Source organism: Plecotus auritus (genome assembly GCF_963455305.1).
Source record: "Plecotus auritus genome assembly, chromosome: 1".
NCBI lineage: Eukaryota > Metazoa > Chordata > Mammalia > Chiroptera > Vespertilionidae > Plecotus > Plecotus auritus.
The window spans coordinates 14,445,316-14,463,217 of NC_137770.1; the positions used below are offsets into that span (position 1 = coordinate 14,445,316).

Consider the following 17,902-nt stretch of genomic DNA (forward strand, 5'->3'; position numbering starts at 1 on the left):
ATATATTCCTAGTCACTTTCCAGCAAACCCTCTCTTCCTGGGTCTTGTCGCGTCTCCACAGTTTATCACTCTTTGTTAGACTGGCATATGAAACCCAGGTCTAACCACTATTTGCGGGGAGTGGGGGGTGGTGTCACTTTCTCTGAAGCCCCCTGTGCCATGTGAAAATCTTATCAGAATCAAATAAGATTTGTATGTGTTTTCTCCTGTTAAACTGTCTTCTGTCAGTTTGATTCACAGGCCCCAGGTACAGCACCTAAGAGGACAGAGGAAAAGTCTTGCCTCCCCTAGAGTTCCCAAGCAGCGGGTCCTGCTGCCCAAGCCCCCTGACCCCCTGTATGGCTTCCTGCCGGCCCTGGAGGGATGCAGATGTTGTTTGTTCAGCGTTGTAGGCGAATGGCCGAGAATGGGCGTGCCATGCTGAGAAAGCAGCATGCTGTTCCTTCTGGAGAGTCTGCACTGTTCATGTCAAGCCTGCAAAACCTCATGCAGCCTGGGCCCGCTTAGGTCCCGTGCGTTAGGGGAGGACCTCTGGGATTCAGGTCCAAAGGACTCTGAGAGAGTGTGAGTTACAATGTGAAATAGAAACCAAGCGGGTCTTCTGAAAACCCTGCCCCCGGGATGATTTGAATGTGAGCTGAGGAACCCGCTGGACGCTCTCGATGGCCCCCACGCCCACCCTGGCCAGGTGTGCACATTAGGGGTGATGGAACAGGAACAGAAATAGCTTTTGGGGAAAGGCATGGTGGCGAACTTGGTAATTCATTTAAATCTGTGACTTCACAGTTGCCTTCGACAATCTCCAGGAATACCCTGCCATTCTGAATGTGACGGTAACTGCGATCACGGGTTGTCTGGGAGTTGAGGTGCAGCTGCACCCGCCACACATACACACACACACACACTGGTCTCCAACATGGTTGGAGATGTGCCTTGGTGGGATGCTCAGCCAGTCAGAGGGCAGCGTGCATCCCGGACTTACTCTGGACACACAGCTCTACCTGCTTAGCAGCAGTGGCCATCGGTGCATCTGCAGGACCAGCTCCCAGGACCCGTTGACTTTCTCTGGCTCCGAGGATGCCCTGAGGCTTATTCAGGATCCCTGTCCTGGGTCGTGGAGCTGAAGCCATTCTCCAGCCTGATCCCGGATTCTGTTTATAAAGGAAGCCGAGTGCAGAGTGTTGGGACTTAGGAGGCATGGGTTCGAGTCCCGGCCCTGCCACCAGACGGCAGTGAGACCTGTGCAAGCCGCTTCAGTGAGCCTCAGGGTCTTCATGTGCAAAACGAGGAATTCCCCTCCCTGCCTTCTAGCTTTTCTCACATGGCCCCCATTTGTGTGCAGGAGCGGGAGTCCCCGAGTGTGGGGGGAGGTCTGCCTGCCAGTTCTGTTCTGCTGCTTGTCTGTGTGGGTCCTGTGAGAGGGAAGGAGGAGGGATCACGCTCAGTGGTGAATGGGAGCTGGAAAACAGGGGGAATGCAAATCCTAAGCTCCTATTTGCATGACAAGATAAAAATAGCTACTACAATCTGTAACAACCGGTCCTTTTGAAATTGCGAAGTATTTTTTTTTTCAGATTGAAAAATGCCATTTGTATTAGACGTAAGCACGCGATCAGCAAAGTCCTTGAGGATGATTGTTGGCACTTTAAAATTTTCATTAAAAATTAAAGCCTTTCTTCATTCCCCAAATATTTAAGGGCCTATTATATGCCACACACTGGAGTCCTACGGCAGTGAGCAAAACAGACCAAAAAAAAAAAATACCCTATTCTCTTGAGACTGATATGCTAGTGGGGAGATGGGAAAGGATCAAATCAAATAATATGTATAATTTTCAAATAGTAATAAATGCTGTGGAGAAGGATGAAGCATGGGTAGGGGCTGTAACTTTAAACCAGATGGCCAGGGTAGGTTTCCTTGCTGAAGGAGGTGAGAGGTCGTGGCAGGTGGATGTCTGGAGGAGGAATTCTGCAGGTGAGGTCCTAAAGGGGGTCTGGTCTGGTCCACGAAGAGCAAGAGGCCAGGGTGGGTGCAACAGACTGAGTGAGGGAGATCCATAGGAGATGAGCTCAGTCGGATAGTTGGTGGTGGTGGGCGTGGATGTCAGATGGTAAAAGCTGGTGGGAAGATTTTGAGGGAGGCGGGCGTTAGGGGAGCCGACCTACCTTGCATTCGACAACCTGAGTTTAACTTTTGACTCCCCAGAGCTTAACTACTAAGAGCCTACTGTTGACCGGAAGCCTTCCTGATAACACCAACAGTATTTTTCATGTTACATGTTTATCTACTGTATTCTTACCATAAAGTAAGCTAGAGAAAAGAAAATGTTATGAAAATCATGAGGAAGAGGAAATACCTTTACTGCATTTATTGAAAGAAATCTGCATATACGTGGACCTGTGCAATCCAAACCCATGTTGTTCGAGGGTCACCTGCACTTTAAAAGGGCCAGTTGATAGCAGTTTTTTATTTTATTTTTTTTGCCTTGTGCAAAGCCTCCTGTTTGGATCAGAGGAAAAGCCTAAAATCATAATATCCCAGCCTGTGTGGTGTTCCAGATCCTGCTACTCAGTGTGTGGTCCACAGGCCAGCAGCGTGGGCAGCCCCTGAGTGCTTTGAAATGCAGAACCTCAACCCCACCCCAGCCCCGGAAGTGAGACCCTGCATCTGACAGGGCCTGCAAGTGATCGTGGGCACCTTCCCGTTGGAGAAGCACTGAGCTACGGGTGCCTGTGGCCCTGGGCATCAGGAGCCTGCGAGTCTGCTCAGTGCGTGTCCACTGGGGTGTCGCTTCGATGTGCTGAGAGATGTTCTTTCCTCTTCGCAGAGTGTCCCAAAGGCACACAGTCTATACCGGGATGGGAGCAGCAGGGAGTGTGGTGGCTAACCTGTAGACCAAGTTCCCATCATCTTCTGTCAGGTCCCAGATGGTCCCAGCAGTCCCAGATGCAGAAAGGCTGGCTGCCTTTGAGGGTCCCTGGGAATGTTGCTTCTCATGGCAAGCGCCCATAGTGCTCATTGTGTGGGCAGGTCCATCCTAGCATCAGGCTTCAGGTACTCGGCCCACCCTCCCCTTCTTTCCCCCCCAGACAGAGCACACGGCCTAGAATCTTGGTGATCTCATCTTGGTTCGACTGTTAGGAACATCTGAGGAACTTTGGGCAAATCACTTCCCATATCTGGGCATCAGGCTGCTTATTGATAAAATGAGGTTATAATCATTTCGACTTCCCAGGCACGTTATGGAAGGCTTCATTCTATAAATGCTGCTGAGAGCTGTTCTTAAACGTGCGATTTCCAGGCTTGAGTCACTGCACGCTAGCATGCCTTTTTTTTAAAAAATGAGTGTGAAATCCTTCCCCTACCTCTGTTCATTTAATGACTGCAGCGTTGACGGCAGATAGTGGCGAATGCCTATTAATGTTACTCACAGATTATTATGGGTTAAGAAACAAATTAGGCATTGACCTTTCTTGGCTGTTTCTGAATTAGTCACACTTCCCTTCATTTGTGGGTGTCAGCAGAATGACCTAAAATAAAGTTCGGGTGGAAATCTTTCAAAATGCGTTTTGGATTCCTCCTTACCATAAGTGAAGGCAATCTGATGTAGGGCTTGCCATCAACTAGAAAGGCCTTTTCCGCAAAGCACGTGCCCAGCTAGGGCATTTTTATTGAACATTGATTTCTGGATATGGTAGAATTCTCAAATTTCTCAAGTGTTTCCTGTCCTGCTGAGGACGCTAGTCGAAAGCAGTCTTAATTTTTCACTGCCGTTTTCTGTTGGCGGGGCAACTCGATAGGGGCCATTGTCCTGTGTCTTACCTTACCACCTTGTCCAGATCTGCCCACTGCTAGCTGGGGTCGGGTGTGTTCAGATATCTGCCCTGGAGCTGAGAGATGGCCTTCTGGGCTCTCTGACCAACTACTTGATCAGCTGCTGTCCTTGCTGAGCAAGGCGGTGTTCCATTAGTGTGTGATTTTAGGCCTCCTACCGATGAAAGCAAGCAAGCGAGCTACACAACATTAACAGTCACCACCAAAACGCCTGTGGTCACGTCTGTGTCTCCGATCAAGTTCAGGCTGCGGAGATAAAATTCAACCATGGCAACTTAGCCAGGCGGAAACCGCATAGGGGCTAAGTCGCACATGCTTCCCTGCCTTTTGCTGTTCCTTCTAGTCAGAGGATTGTCCTAGACCTCCAGGATACTAGAGACCTGTGAGGAAGAAAGGGCTTCCTGCCCTGGCTGACTGGGTGGCTCAGTAGGTTGGAGTGTCTTCCTGTGCACCAAAAGGTTGTGGGTTCGATTCCCAGTCAGGGAGTGTGCAGGAGGCAACCTATTGATGTTTCCCTCTCACATCTATGTTCCTCTCTCTCTCTCTCTCTCTCTCTCTCTCTCTCTCTCTTCCTTCCTGACTAAAAATCAATAAAAGCTAGATTGTCGGGTGAGGGTTAAAAAAGAGAGAGAGAGAGGGAGGGAGAGTAAGTACTTCATGACAAGTTCCCGTCTGGTCCAGAAGCTCCTGGCACGAGTGGGGACTGGAGCTCAGCACCCCGGGTGCCGAGTGTCTGGAAGAGCTCACTGGGATTGAGGAAGTGTAACAACCGATCCTGTGGGCCATGGTGGCTTCTGGAGGGAGTTAGTCTAGTAATATTGTAACGTGCCATCTTACAGAAAGTTTATACCAAGAAGAAGGTCTCTCCAAAGCAGTGTGAAGCCACTCCTCCCTCAGAGATTCCCCCAGACCTGAAACTTGGGTTAGGGTTAAGGTTTGGGGCAGTAGGGGAGCCGGGAAGAGACATTGGTGCTGGGCCGGGTTGTTGTGGACACCCCAACGCTCTCCTTACACGGACACGTGGCTCTTCTCCATGCTCTTGCCCTCTCTAGTCCCCTGAGAAGAGCACCAGCCTTCATAAACGGGGGCAGATGGAAGGGTCAGCCCACTGGGGATTATTCCAGGACAGACCCAGAAGGAATGCTATCATTTTATTCTCCCAGCATATCAACAAGTCGGTAGAAGAGCTCTCACTTCTGTCACAAGCCTTGCCATCTACTTCCCATTTCCAAGTGCATAGGAGTCAGAACTCGCATTGTTTGGGCCACCTCATGGCATTGTCGCCGTGCTGCTAACACGCGGGTTGCATTCTCAACGCTTGCTTTGGGGAGTGAGCTAGCGACGCCACAGACTTCAGTGTTCTGTGGGTTGGTATCCGCTGAACGCACCTGAGTGGATTAGTAATGCACTTGGCTTGCATGTTCACTTCTTGAGTGACCCAGTTAGAGGCCTGGCTCCGGGACAGGATGAGGCAGGCTAGCTGGGCACTGTCAGGGAGCCCTCCCAGCTGGGGCACGGGGGCTCCTGCCATCCTAGCCAGGGGTGCAAACAAGTGTGAGAGCGAGGGGAGAGTCCCTGCTGTTGGATTGGCTCTGGGTCATTTTCTTTCTGGCTGTGTAGGGAAATAAAAAGAGGGGAGGAAATCCGATGGGCTGGATGCTAGAGCTTATTTCATGGTGTCGCATATCTGTCTTCTGGGAGCAGCCATTGTGAGTGGTCTCCTGGTTTTCATCCAATTGATAATCAAACTTGAAAGATTTAGAAACTTCTTTATGTGTTAATATGCCCCATGGAGCAGGACTCACTCTTATGCCCTCGTCAGTGGCCAAGCAGAGCTTCAGAGTGGTCCTGACCCAGTGACAATCACGTGCCCATCACTAGCCAGGCTGCGCCAGACCCCCAGCCCTGACTCCGTCTGTCCCACTATTGTCTCTCAGATGGTGAAGTGGCTCGATCCATAAAACGTGTGGTTGCTAGGAGGGACTGTTGTTGGTAAGGAGAACTGGGAACATTCTCATTTCTAGATTACCTTTCAAATATTCAAATCCATGCACCAGGAGCATATGGCTAGAACTTTTACTTTTTCACTCAGATGTCTTCCAATGTGCTTCATTGAATTCCAAATCCACATCAGGTTTGAATTTTGAAAATGCCAACTGTGTGCTCACTGAATGTGAGAAATGAAGAACACTTTCATAAATGGTCTTAAAAAATAGCGGTGATTAATTTTTCTGCATTCATATAAACCAGCTGTATGGACTCTCCTCCCCCCCCCCCCCCTGCCGCCACACACACTTTGGTTCATGTGCATCTTGATAATAATGAGGGAACTATGTTACCAGTGTTCTTAGTTAATTTTCTTTCTTTTTTAAAAAAAATATTTTTATTGATTTCAGAGAGGAAGGGAGAAGGAGAGAGAGAGAAACATCAGTGATGAGAGAGAATCATTGATTGGCTGCCTCCTGCATGCTCCCCACTGGGAATCAACCCCACAACCCAGGTACGTGCCCCGAACAGAATTCGAACCTCGACCTCCTGGTCCATAGGTCGACATTCAACCACTGAGACACACCGGCTGGGCCTTAGTTAATTTTCTGTAAGATCGCTCTATCGTAGCACATATCAGACAGCAAAGGAGCGTTGACCACATGGTCTCTTCTGTCCGCTCTGCTGGCCTTGAACGTGGCTCAGCTGTGGGCGGATGGGACAGTCCTCCTGGTCCTCACCTGTCTGTGTCTGCTCTGTCTGCTCAGCCTGCACACAGTGTAGCCCAGGGATTATCTGTTTTCTTCCCCCCTCCGGTTGAGTTTAATTTGTAGGTGCCATTTCTGCTTTCATCTCCTACCAGGTGAGAGTTCTCAAGCACCTTAGAACCAATAAAGAAGGGCTTTTATCTGCTAGGTTTTCCCCAGGCGCAGAGAAAATGAGTCCCAACGTGTGTTGTTTTGCATGACCTCAATCAGAGACTCTGTCAGTGAAAAGAATGTCTCCTGATGGTCAGAAAACTGCCCGACAGAGGGAGCCCAGGTCCGGGGCTTGAAGAGCTTCATAAGGTTTGGGATGCCCACCTAGGGAGGCTTGCCCCCACTCATAAACATAGTCAGATGCACCACGTTCCACTTGAAATACAATTTATACATTGTACATCTTCACATTCAAATTAGCATTCATTGTTAAATGTAACATTATTTTGTGTATTACTAAGAAAAATGATGCCTAATATAATTCGATGCACTCATTTCAGAGGGTTCAAATGTAGAAAAATGTTCATTTTAGAATTGGTGAAATGCACTTTAATTATGAGTTGAGTTGCATTTGGGTCATTGAGATAATGCTAAATTGTATAGGTTTTATGATGATTTATTTCTAACACTAGAGGCCCGATGCATGAAGATTCGTGCAAGAATGGGCCTTCCTTCCCCTGGCTGCTGGCACTGCCTTTGCTCCAGCTGGAGCAGCCTTTTCGCTCCGGCCCAGAGCCGCCTTTCCGCCTTCCCATGCTGCCCAGAAGCCCAGAGCAGCTGGGGTGGTGTGGAATGCCTGCGTCGTCGCCATGGCGATGACGCAAGTGTCCCGCCCCGCCCCTGGCTGCTCAGTGCCTGTGTATGCAAATTAACCCGCCATCTTTGTTGGGTTAATTGCATACCCACTCCTGATTGGCTGGTGGGCGTCATGAAGATACGGTCAATTTGCATGTTACTCTTTTATTAGTGTAGATAGGAAAAGCTAAAACACCCTTTGCCCATTACCCAACTTTGGCAGATCTCAACATTTTGCCATATTTTCTTCAAATACAGGGATGGGCAAAAGTAGGCTTACAGTTGTTCATATGGAAAAAGACATGCAGGTTATGGTTATTACAATAACTATGTTGGCCCTGGCCAGTTTGGCTCAGTGGCTAGAGCATCAGCTTGCGGACTGATGGGTCTCTGGTTCGATTCCGGTCAAGGGCATGTACCTCGGTTTTGGGGCATATGAGGCAGCCAATTGATGTGTCTCTCTCACATCGATGTTTCTCTCTTTCTGTCTCTTCCTTCCCTTCCATTCCACTTTCTCTAAAAAAAAAATGTCCTCAGGTGAGGATTAAAAAAAAAAAATGGCACAGTAAACCTACTTTTGCCCACTCTTGTATTTTCAAAAAACTAAGGCATGGAAGATATAATTGCAGGCCCCTGTGTATCCCTTCCCCAGTTCCAGGACTTCATCTCTTCCTTGTGCTCCATGTAACCACCACCTTGAATTTGGTGTTTATCATTCCCATGCATCTGTGTAAACTTTAGTAGCTATCAGTAGTAGAACCCTGGGGCTTTAGCTGGACACCTTCTACTCCAGGGGCTAAGTGACTACCTTCTGGCTGATGGAGGACCGTGGAAGGGATGGGTAAGATGTGTGGATTTCATCTTTAAAACGAACGGGCGAGCCCTCATGTTCTCTTTCTTCCGTGCTTCTGATTAGGGCGGGGACAAGGTGTTCACGTGATACTGAAAACCATGCAGATGTGGGACAGACGCTAGGAAACAGCAGCGCAACTAGAGAGAGAGGTCCTGGGTGTCTGCCTTCAGGGTACCAGCTGCCCAGCCACCCCCCACCCCTGCTCCACCACCGACCATCTACTGTCGTGGGCTGTTATGTGAGAAGTAAACTAACAGCTGTCTTTTTATATAAGTCAGTGTTAAAGGCCCCAAAATGTTCTAATGTATAGTCTGATTATATACATTACAAGTGACAACTTTTCTATTAACAACTTCCATTTTTATTAAGTAGCAGGGGGTTAGGGCAAAACACATTAATGCAATTCACTGTAGGCTTGGATTGAAAAGCAAAAATAAATTTTTTTACAACTTCCCTAATGGCTGGGTATTCATGTCCAATCCTGGAGTGAACGCTTTGAGGGTACATGAGTTGAGCTCATTGGTTATCATCCATATATCAGGTGTACCGGTTAATAATGCGGATTTTGTAATTAAAGAAAACACGGTAATTTCAACAGAAACATCAAAAGTGCTTTACTCAAAGTAATGTCCATCGCTAGCTACACATTTCCCCCATCTCTCTGGTAATTTGTGAATACCCAATAGAACTTAATCCTGTTTTGAGGCAAAACATTCAGAGACCCAATTTTCCACTTCTCTGTATGTTTTGAAGTGCTGCTCAGAAAATGCGTGTGCCATTGATCGGAACAAGTGGTAATCTGAAGGAGCAGGGTCTGGTGATAATGGTGGGTGGGTTAATACTTCCCAGGCAAGATCTTTTAATGTGTCTTTAACTGGTTTTGAAGTGTGTGATGGTGCATCATCATGAAGCAAAATTACTTTGCTGTGCTTTCTGGCACATTCTGGTCGTTATATGATCAAAGCTTGGTTCATATTGATTATTTGTTGTTGGTAGTGATCATTATTAATGGTTTCACCTGGTTTTAGAAGCTCATAATACACCACACCTTCCTGATCCCACCAAACACAGAGCATTGTCTTCTTTCTGAAGCTATTTGGCCTTGCAGTCGATGTTGATGGTTGACCTGGATCAACCCATGATTTTGTGCATTTGGGATTCTCAAAATAAATCCACTTTTCATCACAAGTCACAATTCGATGCAAAAAAGACTTTCTTTCATGCCGTTGAAGCAACATTTTACTGATGACTTTTCGGTTTTCCATTTGTTTTTCGTTCAGTTGGTGTGGCACCCATTTTTCTTCCTTTAAAATCTTTCCCATTGCTTGTAAATGATTGGAAATTGTTTGCTGAGCAATGTTTAATCTTTCTGCAGTTGTTTTTTTAGTTTGACGTGCATCTGCATCCAATAATGCTTGTAATTGTTGGTCTTCAAATTTTTTCGGTTGACCTGGATGTTCTTTATCTTTCACATCGAAATCATCACTTTAAGAGTTTAAACCAGCATTCACAAGTATCTTGAGATGGAGCATGTTCACTATAAGCTTCCCGAAGTATTCAGCAGCACTTTTCTTCAAAATAAAGTAATGAATTAAAACTTCCCGCAAATGCTCTTTTTTTGACACGAAATTCGACATTTTTAAGCGTAAAAATATCTATGATGTTAACCCCGTCAGCAGATTTGACATACGAAGTTTTGAAGCTTGCCGTCAATACAACAAAATAGCATACATATTAAATCGCATATATATATATATATATATATATATATATATATATATATATATATATATATATCAACATTTGTGTAACTCCATCTATTGAAAAAAATTCGCATTATTAACCGGTACAAGGTATACAGATAGAGGAAGTGCATACAGGCCAAGGACAGCCCCCTCCTGGAGACGTTTAAAGCAGACCTCACAGTGGTCCTTTCAGCCTGTAAAGCTCCCATTCCCAGGAGAACTTTCGTCTCCAACCTCGACTGAGCATCCCTGTGAGCGTCGAGTGTGAGGCCTCCCTGGTTCCTTTCTCTTCTCGAACAGCTGGCCCCATTGCCCTCCCTCCTGCCAGACAAGCAGCAGCATGGCAGTTCCAGGGAAAAGGCAGCCCTCGTGGCTAGCGGGCATCCTCGTGGCTCCATGCCAGGGGACCAGGCTGGCTGGAAGGCTTGCTTTCTGCAGCGTGCTTAAGTGGCTCAGGGCTGTACCCAGAGGGGCAGTGTCTGTCAGAGCCCAGGGTGGATGATTGGGACATGGGGTGCACAGGGACCATCCTCAGCTCTTTCCTGTCCCCGTTGCAGCCCTGATCCTGCCTGCTTAGGAGCATACCCCGAGCTTGTCCCTGATCTCACAGGTCAGCTTGGCTTCTGGTCTTACTGGCAGGACTGGTGTCCGCTTTCCCTCTAAAGGGCACTGGGAGCAGGGCTCCAAGGCACCTGGCCTGGCCTTTGGAATAGGGCTGGTGCTGTCCGTTCCAGTCATGCTGGGCACATCTTGACCTTGGGCTTTCCCCCTTCACATTAAGAATTGGGTTGTCCGGCAAGTCCTGCTGAGGCTTCTGCAGCCTGTGCATTGCTTTGAGGCAGAAAATCAGGGGTGCCTTGTATGCTGCCTGTGCCAACATACAAGCATCCAAAACACACGATGGGGGCTCCTGGAATGAACGGGAGGGTGAGCCCTGCTTTGGTGAGACTCAACAAGCTGAGCTTGCTCAACAGTGCCCATACATTAAGTTCATGGTGGAAAGGAACAAATCCAAGCCATACGGATTCCTTCCCTCCACTGAGGCCAGAAGCACAGCTCTGCCAAGTCCTGTGCAGCAAGAAGACAGAGCGGTGCAGGCAGCCATGCAGGGCAGACCATGCATTCCTGTCTGACGGAGCATCAGCTGCCCTCGGACAGGCGCTGCATCCCGGAAAAGGAAAAGCGGAAGTAAGCATGTCCTGAAAGCCAGCGCCCATATCGATTTGCAGAGTAACCAGTTCACCGGAAACTCAGTTCTATTTCCAGTGTCTTTGCATTCTTTGCCTGTATCTCAAAAAAATTGTTGAATTAAAAAAAAAAAAGAAACATAAACTAAAATTTAAAATCAAGCTGCGTGTGCCCTTAGAAGGTTTGATTTATAAACCTTACGATGCCAAAGAGACGATAAATAAAGAAAAAAAAGAGGAAAGGACATTGCCATGTAAAAACACTCAAAAAAGGTTTTAAATTATAGGCAAATTGCTTATTAGGTGCCTGGCTTTAGGCTAATTGACCTGGAGTCAATGGCATCTGAAAGTTGACAGTTTTGTGCTCAGGGATACTTTCTGAGGCCTGTTTCATCTTATTTCAGACAAAATGCTAATCAACTCTCTTATTTGGTTTCCCAGCCCCTGGCATATTAGATGTGAATCAAAATAGGGAGGGAACAGCAAGAGCCAGGCCGCTTTGTGTGGTGGGAAGGCCAGCTGGTACCCCGACAGCCAGGGAGGGGCAAGCGGAGGCCAGAGAAAATGAAAACGTAAATATGAGGCTTAGGGGCCTGCTCCTGTGTGGGTGACCTCCTCCCCTCTGCCTATGCTTGCATGGCTTCTGAGAACTCAGTATCATAATGTGCATGATGCCAGCCAAGTCATGAAAACTAGGACAGGCTAAACCACGTGCCGTGTACTTTGCCCAATCCATTGTTTTCTTACACAGTCCGTTTCGGAAAGTTTTTATCAAAAGGGACCAAGTCACTGACTTGAGTTGAAGCATTTGCGAGAAGGCACCCTGTTTCCCCCCTCCCTCTGGGAGGTCTCCCCAGAACACTGCCCCTTGGGAAGCCTCCCGCTGCCTCAGGAGCACCTGGAATAAAGTCAATCTGGAAAAATTTACTTCTCAGAAGTCCTTGTTCCCCAAAATGCAGCATGACCAAATCCGTTTCATCCTTGCTGTTGAGGGTAACGAAATGAGTCTGATGTTCAACCAGACTAAGAGGTCGTGCATAACCTGGATCACGACGGAATCCATTTCCAATTACTTGCTTCCTCAGGGAAGTGTGTTAGAATTTCCTGGAGAGGCATGACTAGTAGGATGTATGTACATCCATGGATGTATGTACACATGTGCATGTATGCACGCACACATACCCACGTGCATATATACACACATGTGCATGCAGACAGGCATAATACACACACACACATAAAGGCATATATACACATGAAATTAACTTTCACAGGAGGATAACTATTTTATTGCTGCTTCTTGTTGCTCCCAATCCTGCTTTCACCTTTCTCCCAAGGGACCTCCAACCATCTTTCCCTTTGCGACTCTCTCCGAGGAGTGGCACTCAGGGCTGGGGTGTCTGGGAAGGAAGAAAGGGGGTTCAGGGCTTTGTGAGCGGGCTGAGATGATCTGCTTTGGGGCTGGTGCTGAACTCAGTCTATAGGCTGGTTCCTCTCCTCCCACCCTTGGGAGAAGAGAGTGGGTGGGTGAGATCAGAGAGGAGCATGAGCTTAACTAGCAGCCATAGTTAACATCTGCACTAATTTATCTGATACCGCATATCTGTCCTGTTTTTGTAAGTTATATTTTAAGTTATTTTAAGTCCTTTACAACCATCTGCATGTGTGAGCAACCTAGAGACAGCATGGCACATGGCCCGAGCACTAGATCAGGCCACAGGGACACGATTCTGCCGCGTAATGTGTGACCTTGGGCCAGTCACTGATCCTCGGAACCTCGGTGCTCTCTGCCGTGAGATGAGACTGTGGATACTCGCCTCACGAATTCACAGTGTAACCTGTGATAGTCAGATGGGATGGGCCACGTGAAAATGCCTGGTGATACTCGACAAAGGCAGATACAGAAATGTGAAGTACGTGCAAGGAGCAATCGCTTCTGTGGCTGTGGTTCTGCTCCTGAAGTTTTAAGTACTGGTCATGATGAGTTACAGAGTCATCTCTACATGCCCTGCTCCTGCTCACAGACCAGGCTGGCTACTGGACCCTCACATCATTTGAGATTGCTTTAAAAAAGTAAGTGATCTCTTTTACCAGTAAGGTTTGTTTACCTCTTTTCTGTTTTGCTTTCTCTTTAGGGATGAGATCATTATTATTATCATAGTATATATAGCCAAGCATGGTCCAGTTTAGAAAATAATTGGGGAGAAACCAAGATGGCGGCATAGGTAAACACCTGAACTTGCTGCCGCGCACAACAACTTCAAAACTGCAACTAAAAGACAAAACGGACATCATCCAGAACCACAGGAAGGCTGGAAATTCTACAACTAGAAGGGAAGAGAAAAGCACACTGAGACTCTGAGGAGCTGCGGAAGTAAAGTGCAGAGGTACGAAGGTGCGCGCGGAGAGGGCTGGCAACTGAGTATGCGGCTGGCTTTTTCAATCCGCAGGGAGACACAAGCTCCCGGCTGCTCTGAACTCCAGTCCTGGGCGAGACTCTGGGGACCCAGACTCATACGGGGAGAAACTGGACTGTCTGGCATCAGGCAGAACTTGAGGGCGGCTTTCTCTCAGAGGTGCTTGCAGCGATTACCGAGGGACACTGAGACCCGGGGGCCTCTTAGGGCAAGACTTACAGGAAGCCATTGCTGTTTGCTCCGTCCTGAGACTCCGCCCCCCCATCCAAGCTGTGTACAGAGGCTTTTGCATGTGAATGGACTGGTCCTTTGAAATCTAAACTCATCTAACAAACTGCAGCTGAGTTAGAGAGACCCAGAACATCCAAAAGGAGGCCCAAGGCCCCACAGCAGCTGGTTTTGCTTCACAGCTGGGCCTCATCTGGGCACCTCCAAAACCCAAACAAAGAAGAGGAATCTGCAGATCTCTCCATAGCTCCTGCTGGGTGGCCTCAGGCAGAGGCTAAATTAGCACCTTCTTGGAGATCCAAGAGCCAGTGTACCCAGGGGTCAGAGTAGGACCATCCAGATTACAACTCCTCAGATCCATAAGGGAAACACTCAAGAGGCAGACTCAGTGAGCACCAAAGCCCCACTGAAGCAAGTCTTGCCTCATAAGGGTGTCTCCAGCACAGAAATTCTCCCATTGTAGACATAGCTGATCCTCACAGCCAATTGGCCTGGAGGTCAATTCCTCCCAGTGATACCAATAACAATCAAGGCTTAACTACAAGACTCTGCACACAGCCCACAAAGGGGTGCACCAAGAGTGTCCACCTCAGGTAACTGGGAAGGCTGAGCCACTGAGCCCTGTAGGACACCTAGCACACAAAGCCACTCTATCAACTCAGGGAAGCAGTCAAAATGCAGAGACAAAGAAACAGGTCACAAATGAAAGACATGGAGGAAAGCAAACGACTGTATATAGAGTTCAAAACCACAGTTATAAGGTTTTTCAAGAATTTTCTAGAAAAGGCCGATAAATTTAGTGAGACCCTCGAGGATATGAAAAAGGACCAACTAGAAATTAAGCATACACTGACTGAAATAAAAAATAATATACATAGATCCAACAGCAGACTAGAGGATCGCAAGAATCAAGTCAAAGATTTGAAATACAAAGAAGCAAAAAACACCCAACCGGAAAAGCAAAAAGAAAAAAGAATCCAAAAATATGAAGATAGTGTAAGGAGCCTCTGGGACAACTTCAAGCGTACCAACATCCGAATTATGGGGGTGTCAGAAGAAGAGAGAGAGCAAGATACTGAAAACTTATTTGAAGAAATAATGACTGAAAACTTCCCCCACCTGGTGAAAGAAATAGACTTACAAGTCCAGGAAGCGCACAGAACCCCAAACAAGAGGAATCCAAAGAGGACCGCACCAAGACACATCATAATTAAAATGCCAAGAGCAAAAGACAAAGAATCTTGAAAGCAGCAAGAGAAAAACAGTTAGTTACCTACAAGGGAGCACCCATATGATTGTCAGCTGATTTCTCAACAGAAATTATCCAGGCCAGACGTGGGGAGTGGCAAGAATTATTCAAAGTGATGAACAGCAAGAACCTACAACCAAGATTACTCTACCCAGCAAAGCTATCATTCAGATTTGAAGGTCAGATAAAGAGCTTCACAGATAAGAAAAAGCTGAAGGAGTTCATCACTGACAAACCAGTATTATATGAAATGCTGAAAGGTATTCTTTAATAAGAGGAAGAAGAAGAAAAAGGTAAAGATGAAAATTATGAACAACAAATACATATCAACAAGTGAATCTAAAAATCAAGTGAATAAAAAATCTGATTAACAGAATAATCAGGTGAATATAATAGAATCAGGGGCATAGAAAGGGAGTGGACTGACAATTCTCGGGGGAAAAGGGGTGTGGGGGTGCGGGAAGAGACTGAACAAAAATCGTACACCTATGGATGAGGACATTGAGGGGTAAGGGCAGAGGGTGGGGTGGGAACCAGGTGGATGGGAGCTATGGGGGGGGGAAGAGGAACAATTGTAATAATCTGAACAATAAAGATTTATTAAAAAAAATAATTGGAATATTTGGCTTAGCTTTGGCTGGGTAATTTTGCCATAATTCCCACAAATAAAGTAGTGGTTTCTTTTTAAAAAAATGCCTGTTGAGAGTCGCAGATCTGCACTTTCAAAGCCTACAATTGATGGTTTAGTGGGAAAATTATATTCAAGTGAAGCACATCAGCATGCAAATCTAAAGTGTGGCCATTTTCATCTGGATTGAATATTATTAACTAGCCCAAGGGATAGGATGTAATTAAGATTTTGAACAGCTTACTTGTGTCTACTGTGCTGAATAACCCCATTATTTAAAGTGGCGTACCGGTTTGAATAATCGGGAGATAACCCAGCGCACCAGTATCTACACATTTTGGCTTTTAGGTGTACTGAGAGAATCTGACTTTCCTCCCCCAGTCCAAATATTGTATAAGGTCAAAGATTTGAGCTTGCAACAAATGAGAGAATTTTCAGATTCCGGGAGAAATCACATTTCTTTCTGAATGATGTCAGATTTCCATCTTGTCACTCATTCTAATACCTTCTTCTTTAAGTTTAGAAACAAAGACCCAGTGGGGGCAGGCGAAGCCCTTGTGAGGGTGTATGCTTTTGGCTAATTAAAACTATTGGGTTTACAGCCTGTGCGTGCAGCTCTCGTGGGAAGGGAAAAGAACTCTTAGCTTGGATCCACTTCAGAAAGTTTGCAAAACCTCCCTCTGCCTTTCACAGAACCGATAAGGCACAATGCCGAGGGCATCTTTATTCTGGTGCAATCCTGTGATAACTGTTCTTAGATGAGACCAAGATGCGCACCTTTTTTTTTTTTTTTGTCCTGCCCGCACCGTTTTTAAAGAAGGAAAGTTCTCCATCTCTCCCAGGAGAAGTTGGTGAAAGGATCTATTGCCTAGCAGCCCCACCTGCAGCAGATCCCCAGCCGGCTAGGCTGGACACGGCTCATTTCAGCCATCCGGATTTTCAGGTGTACCCTGTGCATTTAGTACATCATTTGATAATGCTAAAAAAAATATTAAAGCAGTGTGAGACTAAAGGAGAAAGAAGATGAATGTTAGCCTTCCCCTGGGGTTCATGGGTGAAGGAATTAACACAGCGTGGCACTCTACCCTAGCTGTGTTTGTTTCCATGGCAACAGCGACGTACATGTTTCAGACTATCTACAGTGACACAGTTGCAGAAATAGTAGCTTGCAGGTTTCTGATATCGCATCAGTGGACAGGCAGCACACACTATATTAAGTAAGTGTAAAAGAATTTAAAATACAGCTCTGATTCAGCTGAGAGATGCACTGGGGGGTTTTGGCATTCCCCCTCCTCACCACGAGAGCAAAATCGGGACAAAGTTGAAAGTTGCAAGATTCCAGTCAAGCAATTGCCCTTGCTTGGGTAAATATCATCAAAGGAAACCAATCCGAGTTACAAAGGTAAGAAAACGGCCTTGGCAGATGGCATCTTTAAGAGGGATATTGCCAGTGAAGCTAATTTTTTTAGAGGGGTGGGGGGCGGTAGTAATGGGTAAGGAATGAAAGCTCAGGTTGAAGACAGCCGAGTCTTAAAGCAATTCTAATGTGCAGTAGAATCTTTGCTTCTGAGTTTATGGCAACTAAGGTTTTTGAATGTATCATTGTAGAAATTGCTTTTCTATAAAAATGGTCAGGTGAGACGCAGAGAGGTTGATTGGGTGAGCAGCTAGAGGGGAATTGGGGCTCCATTGTCTTTTCTGAATGCTTATGTAAATATCTCTTTCCCCGGGATGACCCTGGTTTGTCTTTGACATTTGCTGCTACTTTTTGGTACCATATGCTGGTCTCTGTGTTTATATTATGCTGCCACATTGTAACCTGATAAGACTGGAGTGTTGAGAGCAACCAAGTAAAGATGATAGACTTTGTAAATGGGTGACTTTGCAATCAAATCGTACAGTTAAGTAATTTAGGAGAAGTGTTCAAATGGGTATTTATTTACATGCCAGACCTCTGCTTTTGAATAGCAGCCTGGGTATTAGGTTAATAGATTTCAACGTGCACGGTATGATTGCAGGAGCTTTCAAGTATGCTGTAGTTCAATTTAGACTGAGTTTTTAATGTCAAAATATTTTTATATGCCCATTATTCAGTTTGAGCCTGCACTTACCTTATAGTTTTGCTAGTCATGTATCAGCGAAAAGAATGTGAAATGGCATGGTAATTTAAGCTAATCTGTTCGTTTGAGGAGGATTCGTTTTCTGACCATAGGTGGACTTCT

At 46.4% G+C, this 17,902-nt stretch overlaps 1 protein-coding gene across 6 annotated transcripts in view; it reads left to right on the plus strand.

Moving 5' to 3' along the window:
* Window positions 1-17,902, plus strand: part of FOXN3 (forkhead box N3) — a 368,404-nt gene that overhangs the window by 72,104 nt on the left and 278,398 nt on the right. Inside the window, exon 1 of one of the 6 annotated variants that reach the window (XM_080687001.1) lies at window positions 16,824-17,082. The exons of the other annotated variants lie outside the window; for them this stretch is intronic. The gene's annotated coding sequence lies outside the window, so the exon portion shown is untranslated. Of the gene's footprint in view, window positions 1-16,823; window positions 17,083-17,902 lie in introns of those variants that run through there. 6 annotated transcript variants of the gene reach the window in all.